Source organism: Pantherophis guttatus, chromosome 2, assembly GCF_059756535.1.
Source record: "Pantherophis guttatus breed Tessera chromosome 2, ASM5975653v1, whole genome shotgun sequence".
Lineage (NCBI taxonomy): Eukaryota > Metazoa > Chordata > Lepidosauria > Squamata > Colubridae > Pantherophis > Pantherophis guttatus.
The window spans coordinates 187,608,856-187,636,200 of record NC_142064.1 but is presented as its reverse complement, the minus strand read 5'-3'; the positions used below and the strand labels follow the sequence as shown (position 1 = coordinate 187,636,200).

General features: G+C 39.5%; 1 long non-coding RNA gene across 2 annotated transcripts in view; it reads right to left on the bottom strand.

Moving 5' to 3' along the window:
- Positions 1 to 344: 344 nt before the first annotated feature.
- LOC117656836 (uncharacterized) overlaps positions 345 to 27,345 on the bottom strand; it is a 67,424-nt gene continuing 40,423 nt past the window's right edge. For both annotated transcript variants that reach the window (XR_004589025.3, XR_015731947.1), the window contains one exon: positions 345 to 598. This is a non-coding gene — a long non-coding RNA (uncharacterized LOC117656836). The remainder of the gene's footprint in view (positions 599 to 27,345) is intronic.

Below are 27,345 nucleotides of genomic sequence, written 5' to 3'. Positions count from 1 at the left end.
TTATGTTATTTAATGCTTTAGTGAAGGAGTGGCATGTGGGCTTAATGGTGAAGATAGTTGCCTCCCACTGGACTATGGAGAGTTCAGTCCTAGTTATCAACAGATGTTTCTCTCTTAGGGCACAAAGAAAAAAATATCTTCTGTAAACTCCATATAGGTGTCAGGAAGACCATCTGGCCAGTAAATGCTGAGGTTCACCAAGTTGCCCGACTCCACCCCAAATTAAGGGACTACAGAAGCAGAAAAAGAAAACAAAATGTTCTAGTGAAGAACACTTGCATGCTTATCAAATTAGAAATGACCCAAATTTGTATCTGGCAATAATAACAAATGAATTCCTTGCACCACATTAAATACAAATGATTTATTGGTGTGTCTAAATCCATCCATTGATTTCTCAGAAATTTGTTTCTCTCAGAAAAGAACTGTCTGCTTTTGTATCTCATTCACAGGAAAGTTATATTTTTTTCCTTTATAATTTTTATAGTGTAGCTGAGCTTGCTTCATAGTTGTGGGGGAAATAGCTGCTGATACTGGCTTGTTGTTGTTTCCTTTTTGCAGAATTCTCCATTTCTTAATCATCTCAACAGCTACTAATCTGCAAAAGCATTAATATTTCAGAGGCTGTTAGTGAACCTAAGAGAAAAGTAATGTAAGTAAGACAATTACATCTGACTCTATTTTACTTTTGCCATTCCACTTGCATGAATGTGGCCCTGGTATATCATTCAAAGGCCAAGTATGGGCCTCAGTCCCCCTAGGCAAGTTACTTTTAAATAGTGGCGAAATCCAAATTTTTTTTACTACCAGTTCTATGGGTGTGGCTTGGTGGGCGTGGTGTGGGCGTTGCAGGGGAAGGATACTGCAAAATCTCCATTCCTACCCCACTCTGGGGCCAGCCAGAAGTGGTGTTTTCCAGTTCTCCAAACTACTCAAAATTTCCACTACTGGTTCTTCGAACTGCTCAAAATTTCTGCTACCGGTTCTCCAGAACCTGTCGGAACCTGCTGGATTTCACTCCTGCTTTTAAATGAGGTGGCTCTCCAGATTTTCAACCCAGACTTTTTGGCAGTCCCAGCTCAAGTTACCAGAAGGGGATCAAGGCATCTTCCCAAAACAAGCAAGATGGCCATCATGCTGTGAAATCAAAGGCTGACCACTTTTGTACATGTTTGTATGTTTCTCATACCTACAAAGGGGTGGGGCTTTCATTGCCCTGCTTCTACTATTGTTTTCATTCTAGAAACACAGCTCTTCACAATTTGGAAACCAAGTATGATTTGCAACATATGCATCAATATTTCCAGATTTTTGTTGCTGTTGTTTTAAAAAGTCCTATATGGATGGATATTGTAGCATCTGCAACTGTTTTTCTATACAGCATTCATCACTACATAATACCGCATCGTTTACAGTACGTGCAAAGTGTACATTTAACTTTGCCTAAATAAATGCAACCCTGAAGCTCATGCTAAGTTTATAATGTGTTTTTTGTGCTGAACAAGTTCCTCATCAGTGAGTAAAAAGAAGATCAAACAGTGTTAATTACCATACAATTTTGTAACCCAAAGGAGAGTATATTAAAGCCAACAAGGAAGAGGGGAAGAAAGCTATTCAGAAGGTTGCAGAACAGCTGTCAAGCTTTAATGATTTTGGTTAATATCAACTGACCTGGTTCACGATTGACCTAAAATTAAAAGGATCTCTAGTCCATCTTTAATTCTTAACACCTTTAATCCTCTGACTAATGCCAAACTACTGTTCCTTAAAATGTGTTGGTTTATTCTACTCTTGACAAAAAGTCTTAATGATAAACTGACTGAAAGAGTCATTGATTACTTAACAGACCCATTGAGAGTCTTTGGAAACAGCCAACTATTAAAAGATAATCACAAAACATTCATCTTTCAAATGATCACCACTACTGTTTATGAATAGTAGAGAATTACTATTGGGGCTTAGTGGCTTATTCTGATGTCATGGGGCATTTGGAATTAAAATCTAAGAAAAGCTTATGATGACTTGTTTACCAAATATAATAAATATAGGTGAAAAGGGAGTTTTGCTTTTGTGTATAAAAAAAAAAAAAAAAGGCCAGATTTTAAATGTGTTTTCTCTGGCAGTGTTGTCTTTTTAATTACAAACTGAAGAGTGTTTTAGAAGAAAACAATAACTAATTTTAGAAAAAAAAATAAATCTGATCACTTTATAGTTTTATAACCTATAACCTATGAAAAGCAGGTTGTTTGGAGACTGGCCTACTAGAATTTAGATTATCTTTGCTGGCGGATAGATTAATTTCTTAAATGGAGAAACTGAATCAGCTCTCGGTAGGCAGATTATCCAGAAGAGGCCAGAATAACACAACTCTATCCAAAATGAAACTGAAGCTGCTTCTTTGTTGAAACTTTCTACTACTGCTGCAGCCCTGATTTTCTTAAATCAGCTGGAAGAAGAAATAAAGTAGTGAAATACTACTTCAAGACTTTTCCATATCTACCTAGGGCTGGGTAGGAAACTCTCTAAAGCAGGGGTGTCAAACTCGAATTCATTGAGTTTGACACCCTGTATCAGGGTTGTGTTTGACCTTGGGAAGCTGGGGATGGTGGCCAGGGCGTGTGCCCAGGGGGCATGGCCACTTCGATTTCACTCGTTGAGGCTCCATTTTCAGCCATAACGGCCTCCTGCAGCCATATGCCAGCAAAAATGGAGCCCAGTGGGCAGCCCACAGCCCGCCCGGGCTCCATTTTTTTCTGGCAGAGGGCTGCAGGAGGCCATCATGGCTGAAAACGGAGCCCAGGCAGGCCACGCACGGTCCTCCCCAGCTCTGTTTTCACTGGCAGAGGCACCACAGGCCAGTCCTTTGCTGTTTCCAGGGTGGCCCTGCAGGCCAGATCTAAGCATCCCGCAGGCCGGATCTAGCCCATGGGCTAGAGTTTGACACCACTGCTCTAAAGGATTTCTTTAGTCAGTGCAAATAATTTGAACCTTATTTTTTACTTTTTTACACTAACAATCACCATTCATCATTCTCAGGCTATTTTAGTTGTCATTTAACTTCTTTTAATATTTGGATTTATGCTTTTCTGTACACCTTTAGATCTAGAACCGGTTTGGTCTAGTGGTTAAATGACCAGGCCAGAAACAGGGAGACCATGAGTTCTAGTCCTGCCTTAGCCATGAAAACCAGATGGGTGAACTTGGGCTAGTCATTCTCTCTCAGCCCAACCCACCTCACAGTGTTGTTGTTCTGGGGACAGTAATAGGAGGAGGGTGAGTTGAATATGTTCACCGCCTTGAGTTATTTATAAAAATAAAGGTGGAATATAAGCAAATAAATAAACAAGCCTCAAAGCAGAAGAAAACAAAACGAAACAGAAACGTACCGGAAAACTTATCACATCTATGTATGACTCTTGCTCAGGTTGCAAGCATAGCTCTTCTACATTCAGTGTTAGGAGGTACGCTCATGAATCATTTGTAATCACAAAAGGTTGTATTTTGATTTTTGAGGCAAAATACAACTGTTTGTGGTATTGAGCAACTTAACTGAACTGTATCTGAAAGATAAGAATGTGATCGGTCACTCCCATAGAAAAATGTTCTACAGAAACACAATGATATATATAGTATAGAAATATCTCACAGAGCATAAGCGCCAGTATGGCATAATGATAAAGGTGTTACATTGGAACAGATTATAAACCAGCATCAACCATGGAAGCTCAGGGAGTGACTTTAGGTTGATCTGTCTCTGTCGGCCCAAATACCTCACACAGTTGTGCTTATGAGGAAAAAATGAAGAAGGGTTTCTATATATGCTTCCTTAAGCTCCTGGGAAGGCAGGTGAGATTTACTTTTGGTAAATAAATCATTATTCTGCTGACAATTATACAGACACATGTACACAGACATACAGACAGTACAAAATCTAGAGGTTATTTAAGGAGAAGTTTGTATTAACTTGGAGTTAATTGCTCATGAGTGGATACAACAGATACAAATGAAATACTAAATAATCTTCATAGTTGGGGGGGGAAGCATTTATTTTATTAAGAGTTTAAATATCTGCTAGTGTTGCAAGAAATCTGCTCGCTTAAAATAGAAACCAAAGGGATTGGAGAGAGATACAAAAAGTAAAAATAATGCATGCATTCTTTTCAGGAATCCCAACAGCAGTGAGAAAACCCACCTCCTTCCACAACTATCCTTCTCACTCTTCAATCTTCTTGTTAGATTCTTTAAATTTGCCTTAATCTATTGCTGTGGTCAAGATTACCAGCCACTCAAAATTGGCGGGTGCAGTAACTGAATATGTCACTGTCTCTGGTCCTGAAGGTTTAAAAGGCTTTACAGTAGATGCATTCTTCCAGCATTTGACACCTTTTAGATTGGCAAGAAATCTAGGCCTAATGGATTGCCTGTATGCTTCTTTTATACAAGAATAGCATGAAACTCACTTTGACATTACCTTATCAATAACAATAAAACTGACATAGGAGAATACTCTGTATCCTAATCCCCAAAGAAGAGTGACACCTGTCTCATTTTCACTATTATTCTGAGAATATCTTGGAGGAAATTGCTAGAAAGTGATTGCCAGGTATAACTGCCAAAATAATTCTGGACTCACTGCAATATTTTTTTTTAACTTTCTGGAGGACCAATTATTAACGATAATCCATGGAGGTGAGCCAGAAATTCTTCCAAAGATTCAAGAATGATCATTTGGCAAGTGTACACCAAAAATGTAGAAACAAGTTAGGCTTTGTAACATTGGATCTCAACAATTAGTGAAAGCATCTTTTTTTTCCTAATAATTGTGTTTCTTTTAAGGAAAACACATCCTTGCCATAATATTCTCAAATAATATATTTAACTTTGCAAAATGTAAACTTCTTTAGATTCAATTTTCATTTGCCTTCTATTTTATAGATTAAATTTAATGTCTTCTATAAAAAATAAAAACGGCATTTTTAACATAGGCAAAAGTGAAACAATTTATCATAAACATTTTTTAAATTCTTCATTATTTTTCTAAGTTTCTTCAGAAATTGTTGCTATACATCATGACTTCAGTTATTTAGGGAAAAAATGCCCAGTTTTAACTTGTGTAGTTCTAACTTGTCCAATAGCAGAAAAATCAGTAGGCAAATATTTGGGAATCAAATACTTGATTGCTTTCCATCTATCTAACTTGATGTTAGATGTCTGTCTGTCTGTCTGTCTATCTATTTCGTTTATCATCAATCTATATCTAGCATCTTATTCTGGTTTTTAGGTTTTTTCATTAGAATTCTAGCAGTTCCAGGACCTTATTTTCTTCCTGTGTGCATGGTATGACCAATCTGAGATGCTTACAAATAAAACTGCAACTGAACATACATAGAGATGGAATCCCTGCCTTTAACTAGTGAACAGCTAACATCATGGATCATGATGATGAATAGCCTTTGTAATACTTATTCCAACTAGCCCAGTTTCAGAAGCTATTATAAGAATATAGAAATTGTTATATTAGAAACAGAAACAATTCAATGCCACATTCATCATACAGTAAACTTGACTTGACGGATAAATGGACCAACAATAATTCACTGCACATAGGTGTGCACCCAACAATATAGCTTATATCTATTTCCATTCTCACATGCAATTTAATTGTCTCAGTTATCAATTGCTTACATTTTTTTAAAAAAAACTGTGAGACTGGATGTACAACTCTCTTTCAATAGGAAGGAAACAAACTAAAAGGGAGAAAATAAATGGTCCAAATTTTGCTTATAAAAATATAAGAGCTTTTGAAAATCTGAGAACTCTTTTTCTGACAAGTAGAGAAAAACTGCTATTTAAGCAGCAGTAGTCAGTCTGGGCTAAATAACTCCAAGCTTGATATAATTTGCCATTTTGGCAAAATCTGAAATTACAAAGAGTGTGCCCTGATCCTTATTCATGCATATCATCTTCCTTGAGCTATTTCTTGCTCAATAATAATTCAAACCACTAGTATTTAATTTAGATTGCTTAAAAGTAGTGAACTAGTCTAGAGCATGTGCAGAAATCTTGATTACAAAGCTAGCAGCTTCAGTATTCTGCCCTCTGCTACATCACTGTAATGAATAAAGAACTAGTTGTGGATAGAATAGAATGGAATGGAATGGAATGGAGTGGAGTGGAGTGGAGTGGAGTGGAGTGGAGTGGAGTGGAATGGAATGGAATGGAATGGAATGGAATGGAATAGAATAGAATAGAATAGAATAGAATAGAATAGAATAGAATAGAATAGAATAGAATAGAATAGAATAGAATTCTTTATTGACCAAGTGTGATTGGACACACAAGGAATTTGTCTTCGGTGCATAAGCTCTCAGTGTCATAAAATCTCTAAGTGATAAATCATGATCATAGTCATCATTCATCATAAATCATAAGATACACAGTGATAGTCATAGGATATTAAATAAACAATCAACATAAATCATACTAACAAAGTAAATAAAACAATATAAACCTAAAGATACAAGCAACAAAGTTATAGTCATAAATAGAAAAGGAGATACAGTAGGTAATAGGAAAGATGAGAAGAAGAATAGTAATACAACCTTACTAAATAGTTTGACAGTGTTGTGGGAATTAGTTGTTTAGCAGAGTGATGGCATGGGGGAAAAACTATCCTTGTGTCTAGTTGTTCTGCTGTGCAATGCCCTATAGCATCCTTTTGAGGGTAGAAGTTGAAACAATTTATGTCCAGGCTGTGCATGTCTAGGAAGATATTACTTTGGATCACATCAACATTTAAAAATGTTGGTCAAACTTTGCAAAAGGAAGCATATTTTTCAGACACTTTTATCTGCTTTGTTTACATTGTAAAAGTGAAAAGCAGAAAAGCAATTAAGTTGTTTATATAAATAAGTTCTTGGCAGCTCAAATGTTGATGATATCTTGGTTAGGACAGCTACTTTAGGGAAAATCTTTCTTCACCGAATAAGTAACACTGAAAGCCTTAATATTTTAAAATTAATAGGCAAAATACTTCAGACCATTTAAAAGGAAGAATTATAAATTGAAGCACAGATATATTAAGGCTTCCAATTAATCAGATAATTACAAGTCTAAAAATGTTGATCACAATACAAGCCACAAAATATCTGTTGATCTAATCTCATTAGCTCATGTTGTGAATAGTTGAGTTGGAAGAACAACTTCAGAAAATATGTAGAATTATTTTGAATAACATTGTTGGAATTCATGCAAGTTTAGCATTAGCCTTCCCCCTCAAAGTCAAGGCTGTTTGAATGAGTAGCAAAAAGATATTATGACACTCTGAAGGATGTCTTCCAAATCATTTTCAAGGTTGTGCAAAGTATGCTCAAAGTACAGCCATCATTATTGCTCATACTTCTTTATATCGCCTTTCTTTGCTTCATTTTGTATTTGTTGGGAAAAAAATTATCACTGCTAAAATGATCAACACAACATCTTCAATTTTCCAGAATAGTTTTCATTTTAAGTTATTTCAGAAAATTCCTAAGAAGAGAAATGGAAGTCTTGGAATATCTATGATATTTGATAAAAACAAAGATAAAATGTATGATAAAATCACTCAGATTTGGGAACACCTGGACTCCGATGGGGTAGATCCAGGGGAGAGGATGGAGGCAGGTCTTGAGAATATTATCTGGGAAGAGTTTGATTCTGTGACTCCCGAAGATGTGGACAGGATACTGAGTAGACTGAATGCTACCACATGTTTATTGGACCCGTGTCCCTCCTGGTTGGTGCTGGCCTCTTGGGAGGTTACACGAGGCTGGCTCCAGGGGATTATAAATGCTTCCTTGAGTGAGGGTGTCTTTCCCGCCGCCTTGAAAGAGGCAGTGTTGAGACCTCTCCTCAAGAAGCCTTCCTTGGACCCGGCAGTGTTGGCTAATTACCGTCCAGTCTCCAATCTTCACTTTGTTGTGAAGGTTGTTGAGAGTGTGGTAGCACGACAGCTCCCTCAGTACCTGGATGAATTGGCTTATCTGGATCCGTTCCAGTCTGGCTTCAGGCCTGGGTACAGCACGGAAACGGCATTGGTCGCATTGGTTGATGATCTCTGGAGGGCTCGGGACAGGGGTTGTTCCTCTGTCCTGGTTCTATTAGACCTCTCAGCAGCTTTTGATACCATCGACCATGGTATCATGATGCACCGGCTGGAAGAGTTAGGGGTGGGGGGGCACTGTGTTGCGGTGGTTCTCCTCCTTTCTCTCTGACCAGTTGCAGTCAGTGTTGGCAGGGGGCAGAGGTCGACCCCGAGGCCCCTTGTATGTGGGGTGCCACAAGGGACGGTCCTCTCGCCCCTTCTGTTCAACATTTATGTGAAGCCGCTGGGTGAGATCATCCATGGTTTCGGGGTGAAGTACCACCAGTATGCTGATGACACCCAGCTGTACATCTCCACCCCGGACCACCCCAATGATACACTTGAAGTGATGTTCCGGTGCCTGGAGGCTCTATGGATCTGGATGGGGAGAAACAGACTCAGGCTCAACCCATCCAAGACCGAGTGGCTGTGGTTTCCGGCGTCCCGATATAGTCAGCTGGTCCCGTCGCTGATATTGGGGGTGAGTCATTGGCCCCCACGGAGAGGGGGGGTATCCTCCTGGACTCACAGCTGTCTTTAGAAGGGCATCTGATGGCTGTGGCCGGGAGGGCATTTTATCAGGTTCGCCTGATTTGCTAGTTGCGTCCCTTTCTGGATTGGGACTTGTTAAATATGGTCACTCATGCTCTCGTCACTTCCTGCCTGGACTCTCTACATGGGGCTCCCTTTGAGGAGCACCTGGAGGCTCCAGCTGGTCCAGAATGTGGCTGCGCAGGTGGTTATGGGAGCGACGTGGCACTCCCATGTGACTGCCCTCCTGCACGAGCTGCACTGGCTCCCGGTGGTCTTCTGGGTGCGCTTCAAGGTTTTGGTTACCACCTTTAGAGCGCTCCATGGCCTAGGACCGGGGTATCTATGAGACCGCCTTCTGCCACCAGTAGCCTCTCACCGACCAGTATGCTCCCATAGAGAGGGGCTTCTTAGGGTGCCGTTGGCCAAACAGTGTCGACTGGCAGCCCCTGGGGGGAGAGCCTTCTCTGTGGGAGCACCTGCCATCTGGAATGAGCTCCCCCCGGAGATACGGAAGATCACTGATCTGCGCACTTTCCGCCGTGCTCTCAAAACATTCCTATTTCAGCAGGCCAGCCTGGCCTAACCTCTTTTTTAAACTGTTTTTTAAATTTTTTAAATTTTAAATTTGTCGTATAAAATTGGGGTTTTTAAATTTTGTTTTCTGGGCCAAATTATTTAATTGTATTTTAATGGTTTTTTAACATTTGTATTACATGTATTTTATCTTTTGGCTGTTCACCGCCCTGAGTCCTTCAGGAGTAGGGCGGTATATAAATTCAATAAATCTAATCTACTGTAATCTAATCTACTTTATATAGGGTGTAAAAATCAGGAGAATTGCGAGATGACAAAAAAGAGGATTTTTTAAAATCTAGAATTTTTGCAGTTTGGATATAGCAAGGCTGGTCTGCAAACTGAAGATTAGATGATGTACATTTTTCCGAAGACCTCTTTAAAATGGTTCAAATAGCACTTCCTTCCTTCCTTCCTTCCTTCCTTCCTTCCTTCCTTCCTTCCTTCCTTCCTTCCTTCCTTCCTTTCCCCTTCAAAATATTTTATATCATATGAAGAAACAAAAACTGAGAAAACTAGATTTCAATCTGTTTCTAAACCATGAAAAGCCTTCATGTTGTCATGGGAATTATAACAGTTGTCAGCTCAAGCATTGGAAGTCATAAGCCTTCCAGGCAGTAAACAATTTTCGAAACCTAATTCTTTTGAACATTAATTAGCACTGTCAATTTTTTTTTTTAAAAAAATCAGGTTTCTTTTCCTTTTTTTTTTTTTTTTTTTTTTTGAACCACAGGCCCATGCAGCTTTTCACAGATCTAGAAAAACTATATTTAATTCAAAAGTACATAGTCCAGCAGTTCTTGCCAGGGAGGGAACATTATTAAATAGAGAAAGGGAAATTATTAAATAGTTGTCTTAATCATATTAAGTATATTTAATTGTAATGAAATCACAGTGTAATAAAATTAAGTCACATTTGGTTTTTGTCCTCATCTCACTCCCTACTTTGTGGAGTGCAGTCCTCAGTACATTATTCAGTCAAAATTTAACCTTTGAGCAAAATCGAGTTAGCAGACCTGCTTTTATTTTGAAATCTGTATCCCCTTCCCCTTCCCTATTGTAACATTCAAGGACTTATGAGGTATGTGTAGCTACATATAGGAATGTGATTTCTTTACTGATTAAGGCATCAGAGATGGACTTGAAAAATGTATCTCCAAATCCTCATTTACCCATCTGACTTATGGAATTACCTTGGATCCATTCCCCTTTCAGTTCAATTTATTCCACAGGATTGCTGTGAGAATTATATGGAATAGCCAGAATATAGAATGTAATGCAATGCATAAATCCAAAAAATCTCTTAAGGTTTTTCCTGTGTTCTCAGTTCCAGTAAAACTTATTTCATTTGAAACAGCTGCATGTTGATCTGTGGTTACAATGGAAGGAGAAATTGGTTTCACATTTTTATATGGATCTCCCTAATCTATACCTTCCCAAATGGAATATAAAGAAGGTGCATTTACTGTATATTTACTGACAAATGCATTTTGCCTAATTTGTTATTTTAGAAAAAAAAAAAACTCTACACATCAACGCACACAAACCAAGCTGAGTATTATTTAAAGGAGACATCCCCTGATAATAAGCCCAATCGGGCTTTTGAGTGCATGGCAATAACGCCAAGCACTTATTTCAGGTTCATAAAAATATAAGACAGGGTCTTATTTTCGGGGAAACATGGTAGTGAAAAAATAAAAGGGACTCGATCCATCCAAAGCCCCAGAGACTGCAAATCAAAGACTCATAGCACTGGCTATCAGGCTAAGGAGATATACTAGAGAAGCAGAGGTCAAGAAGATAAATTCATAGGAACAGCAGTTAAAAATAATAATAATAGCAGTGCATAAATGCCTACCTGTTGTGACCTGCCAGCCGCCAGCGGAGCTGGCAGCAGATTCAGACAGTGAGGAGGTTGGGGACGAATATGGGCCAGTCCTGGAGTCTGGGGAAGGCTCTGCGTCAGAGGCAGAGAGGGGGCCAGGGCCATATGACAGGTATCAGCTGCCTTCGGAGTCAGACATCAGTGAGGCAGATGAACAGCTGGAGCCTGTTCCAGTGTGTGCATGTGCAGAGTTGCCAGATGAAGGGAACAGCTAAGGAACAAGTGTCGACTTGGGACAGGTGGATGATGAAGGGCCACTCCCATAGGGAATAAAAGAGGAGCGAAAGGGGAAGGGTGTTTGCAGGAGACAATTAGTTCATTCCTGCATTCTTGCCAAATATTGTGGCGTCTGAAAGATATCGGCCTGGCCACTCTCCAAGCCTGTTAAAGGTCGGTAATTGTGAATTATCTTGAAAGACTGTGGAAGAGGAAAGACTTTGCTGGAGAGGAATTCACTGTAAATTAAATAAAAGGGGTTTATCAGGATGAGGACTCAGCTTCGTGCTGCTGGGGAAGCCTAGGTCAGAACATTACCAGTAAAGATGAACCAGCTGCTGCTAGCAGTAGATTCACACTCAGACTGGCTTAACACAATGAAGGACAGTGATGATCATGAAAGATACCCCCATGGGAATAGTACCATCCAATCATTGACCAATAATCTGACTCACTACAACATGGAAAACCTCATCAGGAAACACAGCTGCCAACTTACAGGACCATCTCGGCTAGCACATGAGCACAGCTCAGAAGGGCATTGGGAAAATCAGCAATTGCTTCTAGCTAGAAGAGTTGCCCATGACTCACTATCTAGACAGACTGGATTTACTAGAGAAAAGGCCCTGGTTCAATGCCATATGCATGGTTCTGTGAATCCCTGGTGCTATACAAAGGGAACAACATGTGATCACCAAGTTGAGCACGCACACTAATATGATGCACTGTTTTTCTGCATAGGCTTGACCTAATTACAAGGACTGGATATAGATACAAGTTCAAGAGTAAAACTACCATCAGCCACCTCTTCTACATGGATGAAATCAAGCTGTATGCTAAGAGTGAATGAGACATCAACTTGCTGATCCACATGAAATGACTCTACATCTCACTACTTTGGGATGTCATTCAGACTTGAAATGTGTGGCCAAATGGCAATAAAGAGAGGGAACATAGTTAAGATTGATGGGGCTAAACTACCAGTGAGCCACATAGCAGACATACAGACCTGAAGGACATGAAAGCTGCCAATATGAAGACTCAGGAGGTCCTCACAATGTACAGAGCAGGGGTGAAATCCAGCAGGTTCTGACAGGTTCTGAAGAAACAGTAGTGGAAATTTTGAGCAGTTTGGAGAACCGGTAGCAGAAATTTTGAGTAGTTCGGAGAACCAGCAAATACCACCTCTGGCTGGCCCCAGAGTGGGGTGGGAATGGAGGTTTTGCAATATCTTTCCCCCAGGAGTGGGGAGGGAATGGGGATTTTGCAGTATCCTTCCCTTGCCATGCCCACCAAGCCACACCACGCCCACCAAACACACCCACAGAACTGGTAGTAAAAAAAATTGGATTTCACCACTGGTACAGAGGTTTCCATCCCAGATCTATAGAAGTAGAAATCTACCACACTAGACAGAGCTTGTGCAGAGAACCTCAGAAATAGTTCAACATGTAAGGGGCAGGCAAGAACAACACACATTGAGCAGCAAAATCATGTAAGTGGCATTGTGTAAGAAGCATCTGCACAGTGTATCAACTAGAGCTTCTAAAGTTCAGAGAGGAGATTCCATACAAGGTTGTGGAGAATAGCAAGGCTAAGATCCTAGGGGACTTCCAGATCCACATGCACAGGACAATCAACCAAATGTTTTGGTAGTAGACAAGGACCAGAATACAGCAGTAGGCTTGATAGATATAGTGGTGTCAAGCAGGGGTGAAATCTTCCTGGTTTGGACTGGCTCAGGCAAATAGGTAGCGGAGATTGAGGCTAGTTCACTGAACCGGGAGCAATGGCTGGCTGGCCACGCCCCCAAACCGGTCCACGGCCCACAGTCCTGCCATGCTTGCCTGCCTTCCACGCTGCCTTCCCAGTGTCCTGGTGTCCATCTTGAGAAGGCAGGCAAGCGGAAGCGCACATGGAAGGCAGGCAAGCATGGTAGGGCTGCGGGGAAAGAGCTAGCAGCTTACTCGCTCCCCCACCCCACTCAAACAGTGGCTTCCCTGCTCAGCCCCAACAAGCTATGCATCCATAGCAATGGGGTGGTTTTGTTCGCCACAGTGGTGCTTCGGGAGGGCAGGTGGACATATTCATTATAGTTGTCAGCTGCAGACTGCCTGCCCTCCTGAAGTATCACCGCAGCGAACAAAACAACCCCATTGCACCATGCCTCCTCCTGCAACCAAACGCGCCCAACCATCCGTGCCCTTTCCTCAAATGGGCTGTGCATGGGGCGCTTGGAGAGAGAGTGAGCAAGAGAACTCTCCAATGCTTGTTCAGTCAATGTTCCATACACAGTTCCCTCATGATGTCTTCCTTTTGGATTTAACTGTTTATCATGTAAGAACATGAGTGATTGATTGTGCCATCCATCAGCTCTTTGCAACAAGACAAATAGTTCTTTCCAGGACAATCTGTCCCATATCTGGTCCTTGTGGTCTTCTGGCATTGCACCCATCTCTGCTGTAATTGAGTTTGTTTATCTAATCATCTTCTATTTCCTTTTAAAGACCACCATATTGTGCCCATAATTATGTTTGTGAAATTTGAAGCAAACTGCATTTCATTAACATATTTGGGTAGAAAAAGTGAAGGTAATTTTTGTGCCTGACAGTGTTCAAAAATAGTTTAAATGTACTTAAAAGTACTCTTTTATTTAAAAAAAATCTGACAGATATAAAGCAAAAAAATTGTAGATTCGTGCTGCTCCATAGAAGCAAAGACTATAATTTTAGATATTTACTGAGGATTGTTTAATCCTCTTTGAGCACAGGGATAGAGGAAACCACTGTGAAATTTGTCTTCACATCATATTTTCCAGAGAGAATTTGTAGCCAAAGTGGTTCATACAACAGATAATTTAAATACAATAACTCTATACAAATACACATACACAGAGACACAGAGATATACATATACACACAAATACATTTCTAAATATTGCTAACTGTTGTTTAAAGGCTATCAAGAAAGCCTTTCAAGTTAATTTTACTCCTTTTGTTTACATTTTGTTTTTATTCTATTGTTTTTATTATTTTGATTGCATTATCAAACTTTTAAAATGAAATATTGTTCTTTTGATTTTGAGCATAGCTCTGAAATCGGAGTGTTTTCTATAGATAACAATAATGCTACATGGATGGACAAAAATGCCCAAATTACACCAGGGCAATTCCAGTTGTTATTAGATACACAACTGGAATAGTGGACTGAACTAAAGCAGAACTAGAAGCCCTGAATAGAAAAACAATGACAATGAATCATGGCTTTTACCCATGCAGTGACATTGACATATTCTATTTATCAAGGAGGATAGATGGACATGGAATATTGCAAGTAAAGCAGACAAGAGCATTGGAAGAATATCTGAAGGACAGTGAAGAAGATGCACTGAAGATAATATACCATGAAGTTACTGAGTACTGGCGAGACCGATCTGGTCTACCAGAAAAACCAAATGTAGAATAGAAAAAAAAAGATATGATAAGCCAAAACATTATATAACCAGTACACAAAAATAACTAGCAAGCAAAGCAGCTAACAACCAGACCTGGCAATGGTTAAAACCAAGAAAGTTGAAGAAAGATACAATAGGCTAATCCTGGCTGCAAAGACCAAGTCTTAAGACCAAAAGCATTCAAAGCCAGAATTGAGAGGACAGAAAGAGACAGCAAGCATCACCTCTGCAAAGAAGATGAAGAAACAATGGACCACCTAGTTGGGCTGCAAGAAGAACTCACAGACTCACTACAAGCAACAGCATGACAAAGTAGCAACAATGGTGCATTGGAAGATCTGCAAGAAATAGCATTTGCCTGCAAGCAAGAACTGATTGGACCAAAAGTAAGTTTAATAGTAGAAATACTAAAATAAACACTTTGGCTGGAACTAATCAATTAATTTATAACATAGTAGCAATGAGTTGGGATACAGTGCTAAAAAAAATAAAAAGAATAAAATAGATCACCCAAATGAAAAACAGTAATTGGAAAGATCAATAACTTACAAGCTGATAACAATCTGAGGCATCTGAAGAAAAGAAAATTGAAAAATAATAAGATCAAGGTCAATTTGCAGAAGAGATATAAAGTTGATTATGAAGATTATGAAAGAAGTCTCAGAAGAATTAAAATACATCACAGCTATTTCAAAGAAAAATGAATGCTATGATGATAGAAGAAATTTATTTCAATAAAATCAGAAGTTTCGAACAAATCAATATTTGTTTTATAAAGCGTAGATGCATGCCCAAATAAAGTTGAAACATTAAAAGTTTTAAATAACGCTTAGGATGACCCGCAAGAATATAATAAAGATGTAAAACAGAGAAAAGTGATTAAGAAGGAACAACGGTCACGTCAAAAAGGATGATATAATCAAAGAATCAAAATGATTAAAAAGTAAGCAAAGAAGATTAAGAACTGGAGTGCATGAGAAAATATATGCGGATTTTGATTTAAGTATTTGATGATTGTCCATAAAAGAGTGGTTACTCATTTGGTAAAATATTAATAATCACAAAAGTTGAAGACTGGACACTTTTAAATAATAAAAGACACTTTTAATAATAAAAGACAGAGACAAGAGTGTAGTTGCAAGCAACTACAGACCAATTATTTGTCTGACATTGTTCAAGCTGCCAACAGATATATTGGCAAGTGCGATTTTGAGGTACCTATTTAAAAGCTCATTAACCAAAAAGTAATTTGCAAACTTCACAAGGAACAAAAGATCAATTTTTGATTGATAAAATGATGCAAAAAAAAAAAAGCAGAAAGAAAACAAAGAACCAGGCACAACCATTTCCAAGGAAACCAACTTACAAAAGGGTTGGATTCATTACAAAAAGGTCTTTGATTATCTTCCAGATAGTTGGATACAGAAATGTTTAGATGTATTTGGCATTAGGGCAACTATCCAGAATTTTGTAAATAAAATTCTAAAAAAAATAGAAAACAATTCTGATAGTAAATAAAGAAACTGAAAATATAAAGAGAAGTACAGGAAATTTTCAAAGGGATTCATTATCTTCATTGCTTTCTCAGTCCTATCACTCATTCATATCCTGCAGAAAGAAAGTTTTTAAAAATCCCAACTATTGTACGTGGATTATTTGAAATCATGATACGTTTTTGTAATCCTGCCAATGTCACCATATACACTTTCTAAATAAAATAAATAAAATATTAAATTGGAAATTGGATTTGACAAATGTACAAAGCTCAGAATAAAGGAACAAAAAGAGAATGTACATTCAAAAATAAGAATCTCATAAAAGCTTTGCCAGTAGAGGAAAGCTACAAGTATCTAGAAATATTCAAATTACATAGCACTTTGCATGTTAAAAAGAAAACTTTGAATCTTTAAAATGAGAGTAAAGGATTCTACACTCAAAATTAAATGGTTGAAACACAACCAAAACCATAAACATACATCACACCAGTAATCATATATGCTGCTGATATAATAAAATGGACACATCTTAAAATGAACAATTTAGATTGAAAAATCTGAAATCTGATGACTATGCATTATTTACTGCATTCACTATGTGGTGGTGATCAACTTTACTGTACAAAATTGGAGGCCATGGTTTAAAACAGTTAAACAGTTGGAGAAGAAAAATATGAATATGATTACATTAAAGCAAACTGAGAAAAATAATCATCACACATCCTGGAAATAGCAGAAGCAAAACATTGCTATAAAAGTGAATTGTTGGAAAATTGTTTAGAAAATTGGAGAAGTAAACTATTACATAAACACAAAAGAACTGAAAGTAAAGCAGACAAGATCATGAATTGGCAATCATTACAAGCTGGTACCATCAAGACGGAAACAGAAGGATGAATTTTACAAGTCATAAACAAGCATTGCTAACAAACTTGTTGAAATAAGGAATTCACTAATATATCTACCATCAAAAATTCATATTTTGAAAAAAAAATATGAAACTGCAGACCACACGAATGCAACAAAATGGCTCCCACTGATTAAACAATGACATAACAGAATAGTGACTATGAACTGTTGAAAAATTATAATTTTAGAGTTTCTGAAATTTTGTATAATCACAACATTGGAAAAGTTGTGGAAAATGATGCAAACACTCATGGAAACCATCTAGAATACAATACACCAAATATAACAATAACCCAAAAACAAAAAAGCAATAAATGATAGAGGTGGCAATACCACATATATAATTATTGAGAATTGAGGAAAAAGTATTGGAAACATTACAAAATATAAATAAAGATCTAATTAGCAAAATGGATAGCTTATAGAAAAGTTTTGCAAAGATATACGTATAATTTTTGGTGCATTGGACAGCATAAAAACAGATTAAACCATTTTCACAAAGACTATTTTGTCTGTAAATTTGCAAAAAAAATTAATAATTTTGCTGGACATGTGTTCTTTCTTATATCAATTCAATTTCCAAAGAAATTTTTAAAATGAATAAAATCATCCTCATAATGTATTAGAACAAGTGATATTGAAGGTAAGGAATTGAAAAAGATTGCAAAATACTAAGATGTGTAAATGGAGGTTACAAAAATCCAGAAGAGGTTAACAATGGCACCAACTATTACTAAAGCTTTAAGCACAATATAAGGATTTTGAAACAATTTGGCTTACCCAAATTTGGCAAAGTCATAACAGCTCTATAAAGAACAGCAGTGTTGTGTTTCAGATAGTCAATTACATAATTGACTACAATTGTGATTCACAGTTAGTAGAACTACAATAGTAGCAATGATAGGAACAACCAAATATCAAATGTTCCAGGGTAAAAGGAACATGATATTTCTATAAGAACACAAAAATTCTCTCCTCCTCTCCTTTTCTCTCCTCTCCTCTCCCATTCCTTTTATTGTTTAGCATCTGGTCAACTGCCTCCTTTCTAGGGCTGAGAGAGAATGACTGGCCCAAGAGCACCCAGCTAGCTTTGTGCCTAAGGAAGGATTAGAACTCAAGGTTTATGAAACCACATAGGACAGTGATGGCGAACCTTTTCAGCACCAAGTGCCGAAAAGGGAGCACTGGTTTCCAGCATGTGCATGCGCACAGGCAAGCAAGTCTTCCGGTTACTGCCGTGCATATGCACGTGCCGATAAGCTGGCTAGCACGCATGCTCACGCCTGAAAACGGAAAACCAGCTCTTCCGGTTTCTGGCACTGCTACACACACAAAGGCCACCTGATCATCATATGCACATGTGTGCCAGAAACCCGGAAGAGGAATGGGTGACACCATGTGTGCCAGGCGACACAGCTCCGTGTGCCACTTCGGGCACATGTGCCATAGGTTCGCTATCACAGCCATAGGAACTCTTTTGGTTATGCTTGTATAGAAAATGTACACTTTCAACTGCATTTTCTTTGCATCATTTTGTTAATTGGAGGAAATTAATCTGGACTGGTGCCAGATGTGTTTCTTTGTAAAAATTCATTGTACTTTTTTTTTATAAGAACTGCATTTGCTTCACATTGTTTACAAACTAATTTTCTTTATACTTGTTCTTTAGAATTCTCTCAGAAATCATAATAAGAGCTCTATAATTAAAGATAATGTGATTTGTTTTCCTTCCAATTGGAGAAATATACACAATTTATGCTTTTTCCTGTTTCCTAGCAGTACAATCACTTTCCATTATTTCCATAAATTATAACTAGTACTTCCGAGCTTTATATTTTTCCTCCATACGTCTCTTCTTTTCTTCTTCCCTTATAACTACTTTTTGTTTCCTGATTATTAAAGAAATATAATTGCAAAGTAACTGCAAAACCATGCCAGAATTTTCTTTGTTACTGTTTACCCTGTATCTATATTTCTCACCTAGCAGTAATTATTTCTACCTATCATCTATTTTACAAGATTGAGAGGTTATTCCTCTCCAGAATGACTCTGTGTGTTATGTTAAAAATAGGAAAAAAAAATAAAAATAAAATTCCATGCATTTGGATTACACGCTTTAGAACAAAAAGAATAACAAACAGGGTTTTGCGAGCATCCTACTTCAAAATCTGGGAAAACAGCCAAGTTTTAAAAATTTCCAAACATCATCAGGGTGGAATCCAAATATAATTCCAGGGGGCAGTTGCCATGACAAATAAGGCAGACTTCCTACATATGGATAAATGGTATTCCTTAATTAATGGAATCTGCAGCATACCAATTCTGCCAAATCTTACCATGAAGGATGGGTAAATTCCTCAGGGTCTCCATTTAGGAGCTAACATTTAACTGTCCCTTCCAAGAAATAAATATATCTTCTCTAACCTTCGAGGACGCCTTCGTTCCTTTATTATTCTGATTAGTTGGGGATGATAAACTTCCTCATTAAATCCTCCAACTGAGTTCATGTTCTCTTCAGAATACTGTAAAGGTTTATCTGTGTTTCTTTGTCTTGTTAATAATGTAATACAAGAATGGCTGGAAGATAAGGGTACCTGCCACAGTATATGACTAGCATTTGATATGACATTAAATATAATAGTGTTGCCCAAGAAATATGGGAAACATTAGCAACTAGATTAATTGAAACGGCGTATTTTTGCTTATATCTTTATTTTCTATCCCCTTTGGGAGTAAACATCTAACTCCTCAAAAATGCTTTCAATAAATGTTCCACAGGTATTTTCAGGATTTTGAACCACTTTAATAGTTTAAAACTATTGTTAATAAGTTATAGGATTTTATATGTATAAAATTAATAAGTAGTCTACCGCAAAGCAAAATGGCACTGTGTAACAGTGAACTTCTTCCCATTTTGTTATATGGAAGTGACAGTTTGGATAATATTACATTGACTTCTGTCATTTTCCTGGCAATTGTTGTTACCTTTTTCCATATCCAGCCCTAAGACTTTCTAGTAGTGTTCTATTCATGGAGAAACCAGTTTCGTTTTTCTAATATCACTAAGATCATGTTATTCTTGTTATTAACACTAATTTGTACTTTGTTTCCTAACATGCTCAGAAGCCTTTAATATCCCTTCCCTTCATATCAACTTCTAACTTTTCAATACAGCTATCTATTAACCTCAGGAAACATCCCTGAGATCTTTGAACTTGAGCAAAGCAAGTTTGAAGCAGGAAAAAAATCTGCCCCAAATTATTTCAACTCATTTCACATTCAGGCATCATCCTGAACTAGAATGCAAACTTATTATTCATTAAATAGCTGATGCTAAATGATGAGGCAAGGATCCATGTTGTAAAATTGGCAAGGTGCATAAACATCTTTATTCAATGGTATAGAATTTCCTGCTTGAGCAGGGGGCTGATCTTAGAAGATTCCTTTCCAACCAAGATCCCTTCCACCTCTGTTATTCTGTTATTCACCTTGCTTATATGTGGGTATATAAAAGGAATGGTGCTTGGATTGTGATAATGTACCCAGCATCCTGCAGATTTTCACACCATTCCTGCTAGTTGAACTCACTGCTGTACTCAGTATGCCTACATGCAAACATATTTGCCTAAGCACTAGCCAAAATAAATTCAATAAATACATAAGCACAAATTAAAACAAACATCAAATTAAATGAATAAATCCATATTCAATTCAGTCTGAGCAGCAGGTGAAAATAAGAGTAACAAATCTTTGCCTTTCTGCTTGTGTGTGACTGTAAACAAACTTTCCAAAAGCCCATCTTGTTCTAGCTTTTGTGTTGGTTTGTATTTGGTTTGTCTGCCATGCAAAGTTGGAGAGACCCTTTGAGTTATCTTTCTTAATTACTAGCAAGAAGCCCCTTCACTAATTTACCATATGGAAAAGTGTTGCTTAAAAATCTAGTGTCCCACTACCAGTAATCTCAAAGATACAATAAAGATGTTCTAGGCATATTTGAAGTGAAGGAAGAACAGCAGGAGTTCAGTCTCTGTCTGCAAGGTCTTAATCTAATTTGATTTAAAACTGAATGAGGTTAGCGTGGGGTGAAAACAAACAGCTTCTCCAGTTAAAAGATCCATTTGCTAATTGTAATATAAGATAACATTTGCTCTTATTAGGAATCCCCCAGGAGCAATTGATATAATTTATATTTCACACACAGTTAAGCACTACAGCCAGTTCTGTTTCTCCCCCAATTTCTTCTTCTTCTTCTTTTTTGTCATAAATCTTTAATCTAGTTTTGGTAACAATACTAAAGTAATATAAAAATGTATTGTGGAATGTCCTGCCGTTACCAGGTAGCCATTCACTGGGATGGCTTGGAATGGTAATTCTATAATTACAACATTTATGTGTTTCTGTCTTTCAGGAAAGCAGATGCTCATAAACATTTTTAAACACTTTGACTAACACATGTGCTAAAGCATCACCAGGGAGAAACCAAAAAAAAACCCAACCCAATGGTTAAACACAATATACAATTACAAGGAAACGGTTCACACTGGAATGGAGCTAAATAAGACAAGAGGAACCAGGAAACAGAAGGGAAAACAGCTTCAACATGAAGGGCGCTATGAACCAATAGAAAGAAGAATCCATTGCTCCAGTGAAAAAAATTGAAGTATCATTTAGGAAACATCTTGGTAAGAAAGAGGACGTGGTGACAGCTACAAGAGGGAGAAGGCCAAGAAAAAGTCCAGCTCTTTATTTATTTATTTTTTAACGTTCCACTTTATGGTGGCCCTGGATAACTGCATACCAACTTGGGCAGGGATTGTTGTAAGTGATGAGGAGCATTGCACAAGGAGGAATATCATAGTTTGCCTTCTCGTTAAATGGGTCTCAATGTGTCAAATTTGAAATGGATCAGGCCACCTGCCTCAGCCATCTTTCCGATTCTCAGATTGCCACACAGTGTGGGAGGGGGGAAGTCTGGAATATCAGGCCCAGACAACAACCACCAATCATCTTGTGGGGACCAAGGCCATCTCAACAAGTGCTGGCCAGAGACTGAGGGGAGTTGCCAAGGAGATGCCAGAACATCTAATTGGACAATGTGACCTATGACCATGAGGGAGGGAATTATTTTTTTACTTTAATTATACTGAAACTGTGGGAAATATTTAGAAAATATTTTCATTCATGCTGAAATGACATGTAGTCAATAAAACATTCCTTTGAGAAAGCTGAAAGTCTCCGAGTGCTGAATGGCTTGGGTTCGTTACTCAGAACCTTGACAGGTAGCTCAAAAGGAATGAAGCCTGTGAAAGCTTATGATGCCTCTCTATGTGCAACATATATACAAATATAAGGAAGCCACATATATCAGATAGATACAGATTAATAGAGTTGGAAGGGACCTAGTAGATCATCTAGTCCAGGGGTGTCAAACTCACATTGTCATCACGTGATGTATTCTTTTCCCCTTTGCTAAACTTGGCGTGGGTGTAGCCAGTGTGTGACGCATCCAGGCCATGAGTTTGACACCCCTGATCTAGTCCAAACCACCACCAGCCCAAGCAGACCCTACACTATTTCTGGCAGATGGCAGTCCAGTCTCTTTCTGAAAGCTTCCAGTGATGAAGCTCCCACAACTTCTGAAGGCAAGCTGCTCCATTATTGCGCTCACTGTCAGAAAATTTTTCCTTATTTCCATGTTGAATCTCTACTTGTTCAATTTCCATCCATTATTCCTAGTCTCGCCTTCAGGTGCTTTGGAAAATAGCTTGGTCCGCTCCTCTCTGTGGCAGCCCCTCAAATATTAGAACACTGCTATCATGTCTCCCCGGTCCTTCTCTTCACTAGACTAGCCATGCTCAGTTCCTGCAACCATTCATCGTATGTTTTAGCCTCCAGTCCCCTAATCATCTTGGTTGCTCTTCTCTGCACTCTTTCTACAGTCTCAACATCTTTTTTATAGTGTGGTGACCAAAACTGGATGCAGTATTCTAGGTGTGGTCTTACTAAGGCTTTATAGAGTGGTATTAGTACCTCACTTGATTTTGATCGTATCCCTCTGTTAATGCAATTTAGGATTACATTGGCTTTTTTGGCAGCCGCGGCACACTGCTGGCTCATATTTAATTGGTTGTCCACTACGACTCCAAGACCCTCTCACAGTTACTGTTATTAAGCCTCGTTTCACCCAGTCTATATGTGTACTTTTTGGTTTTTCTTGCCTAAGTGTAAGACTTTTCTCTACAATGAATTTAAGTTCTTTGGATTACCTGAGGCATTCATTTTAAAGATTATTTAATCTTTAAAAGTCCAAAGAAGTTTGGACTCCCACTATCCCAAATCAGCAGCACAGATTAAAAATCTATGGCTTAATATGTGAGAATTTCATCAGGTGTGTCATTTTTTCTTAACAGTTTCAGCCACTCGTGGTCAATACCTATTGCAATAACTATATGTGAAGGGATTTTCTCAGCATATTTGGTTGCATAATCACTAATTGCCAGGATTTGCTTTAGCTGGCTTTGGAAGAACCAGCCGCCAGCAGAAATGTGGCATGAGAAACACATTCTTTCCAGGGGTATTTTGTACTATTTCTTGGGTTTCATACACCGACACTTGATGTGGGATTGACAATGAGTTTCCAGATCCTCAGTCATACCTGGCTGAAAGAAACTGTCTCTAAGTCTCATTAGGGATTTTTTTCTTGTTCCATAAGATTGCAAAACAGCTTTCATCAGTGAGCTTCAGTAAATATGTGCTAAGGTTCTACTGAACCTCAGCTTTTTCCATTATTTAACTTTAACTTTGCATAAATTCCCCTGATATTTCAAAAGAAAAAAGACACTGTACCTATTTAACATTACTATCAGGCACTTGATGTGCTACAATTTACTACAGAATTTTTTTCCCCTGCAGAGTCATGAATTACGGTTCATCTCCCACACATTCTGTGGCACCAGGTTTTTTCCTTAAAAGTCAAAAACTGACCTCTTGCCCTCCTTCAGTTTTGGCTGAGTGATTTCTGACTGAGAAATTATCAGCAGTTCTGACAATTGATTTATAAAGGAACAAGTTTAGGTCTCCCCGGCTTCTCTAAAAAGGGAGTAACAGCCAGAGAATGCAATGCTAATGAGGGATTAATCCAGTGGTGAAATCTAAAATTTTTTGCCCCTGGTTCTGTTGGCATGGCTTGGTGGGCGTGGCCTGGAGGTCATGTGACTGGGGGCATGTGGTCAACCTGACACCACTCACCTACCTTCCTTCCTTCCTTCCTTCCTTCCTTCCTTCCTTCCTTCCTTCCTTCCTTCCTTCCTCTCTCTCTCTCTCTCTCTCTCTCTCTCTCTCTCTCTCTCTCTCTCTCTCTCTCTCTCTCTCTCTCTCTCACACACACACACACACACACACACACACACACACACACACACCTGGTCTGAGTAGCGGCTGCTGCAGGAGAAAGAAGAAAGTGCTCTGCGAGGGAGGGCAGCCCAGCCTGGCAATGGGGCATCCCCTGTCATGGGCTGGATGCAGGCAGCGGGACCCGAGGCAGAGGGGAAGGCAAGAGAACGGCAGTCACCCAAAGGCCCAGTGGAAGCCGAGCATTCCAGGCCCAAAAGGTGAACAAGCCTCGCCATGTTTCCGAGGCAGTTCTTCAGCGGAGTGCAGCAGATCTCCCTTCCCCATTGCCAGCGTCAGCCTTACATCTGCCCGCCCTCTTGGTTGTGCCCATGCACAACTCAGCAGAGCAGCAGTGGCTCCAGCAGCAGCGGTGGGAGAAGGAAGAAAGTGAGGGCCCCTCTCAGCGCTGGTGCAATGGTTGCATCTCCTCAAGGGCCACCGAACCAGCAGGAAGCAACTCTTTCCCATGCAAAGTTGGATTCCCGCCGCAAGCGATAAGAAAATCTAATCAAACCCTGGGTGGGATGGGGAAGGTTTCTCTTCCTTCCTTGTGAATTAAAACCCATGTTAGAGCTGCAGAGGAGGAGGAGGAAAGGGGGGCTTGCTGCACAAAAGCCCCAAAGGCCATGAAAAGTTGCAAACCTTGGGCAAACTTGCAAAATGAACTCAATGAACCAAGGAGGAGGAGGAGAAAGTCGCAGTCGCCTTGCCTTCCCTCTTGCCACTCTGAGCCCTGCCCAGCCTCAAAGCTGGCAAAAAAGAGGAGGAGGAGGAGGACTGCTTGGTTTGATGCCTGAATTCTCCCCCCCCTACCTTGCATGGGCAGCATCTCAGCCTTGCAGCTGCCGTGTTCTGCCCGACGCAAGTCATGGGCGTTGCATTGGGGCACTGGAGACGAGCGGAGCCACAGAGCAGGTTTGCAGAGGAAGTAGAATAGTGCGGTGGCAGCTGTCCTGTTTCTTGCCAGCCAGATAGGAGAAAGGGGAAGGAGGGAGGGAGGGGGCGGCTGGGTCTTCCTGGCCTTTACTAGGCACACTCTCCCCCTCCTGTTCCTCCAATCACTTCCGAAAGATGCGAGAGCCGTTTCAGGCAAAGTTTGCAGCTGCTGTGTCTCCCCCGGGGCATGGGAGTTAGGGTTAGCTGGACACCGACCTCAGAAGGCAAGCGGGCATGGGGGACCACCAGGAAGGCACTGTGGAAGGCAGGCAAGCATGGCCAGGCTGCTGGGAAGGGAGCTAGCAGCCTACTCCCTTCCCACAGCCCTGCCATGGTTGCCTGCCTTCCACGTGGCCTTCCACTTGCTTTCGCAAGCTGGCCACAGAGATGCCAGGAAGGCAGCATGGAAGGCAGGCAAGCATGGCAGGGCTATGGGGAAGGGAGTAGGCTGCTAGCTCCTTTCCCTGCAGCCCTGCCATGCTTGCCTGCCTTCCATGTGGCCTTCTGCTTGTCTGCCTTCGCAAGCTGGCCACAGGGATGCTGGGAAGGCCGTGTGGAAGGCAGGGAAGTATGGCAGGACTGCGGGCCATGGACCAGCATGGCTAGCCAGTGGTTGCTACTGGTTCGACAAACCAGCCCCAATCTCCGCTACCGAACTGGTCCAAACTGGTAGCATTTCACCCCTGGATTAATCAGTTCTGTAAACTGTCTATTCTAGGGCTTACAATGCCTTCATTTTTCAGTCATATTGATCAAACAGGACTCAAAAAAAAAAAGAAAAGAAAAAAGAAATAGAAGACTAAAGGACATTGAATGGCTCCTAGGCTGCAAGCAGCCCAACCCATTTTATAGCATTACTGTAATGTTTATTATCAGGATTGTGTCGTTTCATCTAAGATGAAAGCTGCACTTGGCCTTGAATTGTCATTTTTTGGGTACACATATCCCAAAGTGGTAAAGAGCAAAGGTAAAAATCTGCTTGAATCAATTCTATTTCCAATTAAACTTAATTAGAATGAAATATAGTTTGCATTATGCCTACATCATATATTTAAGCTTAGTGTGAAAAAGAAGACATTATTAACAGGTTAAGAAAAATTTGGGATGTTCTGGAGGCTACAGTTAAGGTCTTTGGAATTTCATGCAGCTCCAAAGCTTCAATATCTAACAGAATTAGTGATCTTCTGCCAAAATCAACATTAAATAAATGCACCTACTACAAATGCAGTAGAAGATAATGAAATATTCTATAGCAGATTGCAAAGATACTAAGTGCAGCATCAGAAAGATGTGATCATGTAGTTATAATGGATGTGAAGTTGGAGAAATGACTTAGAATTAGGGTTTACCCTAATCCAGTTTATTGTCTCTCTTCCATAATCATTAACCTAGCACAAAATTCTAACCATAATATGATTAGATATTATGGTTATGGACAGGTAGTTCTCATCTTACAACAGCTCGTTTAGTGATCATTCAAAGTTACAATGGCACTGAAAAAAGTAATTCATGACCGTCTTTCACAGTTGCAACTTTTGTAGCATCCCCATGGTCACGTGATCAAAATTCAGATGCTTGGCAACTGGTTCATATTTATGGTCATTGCTGTGTCCCAAGGTCATGTGATCACCTTTTGTCGCCTTCTTACTGTTGTGGCCCGTCAGTGGCCTGTGCAGCTAGTAGCTGATTCCAACAGTGGGGAGGCTGGTGTGGTGCTGTGCCAGCAGCCTGTGCAGCTGCACTTGAGTCAGACAATGAGGAGGCTGGAGAAGATGTGGTGCCAGAGGCGGGGATTCAGCCAGGGCCTTCAGAACCTCCAGAACCTCCC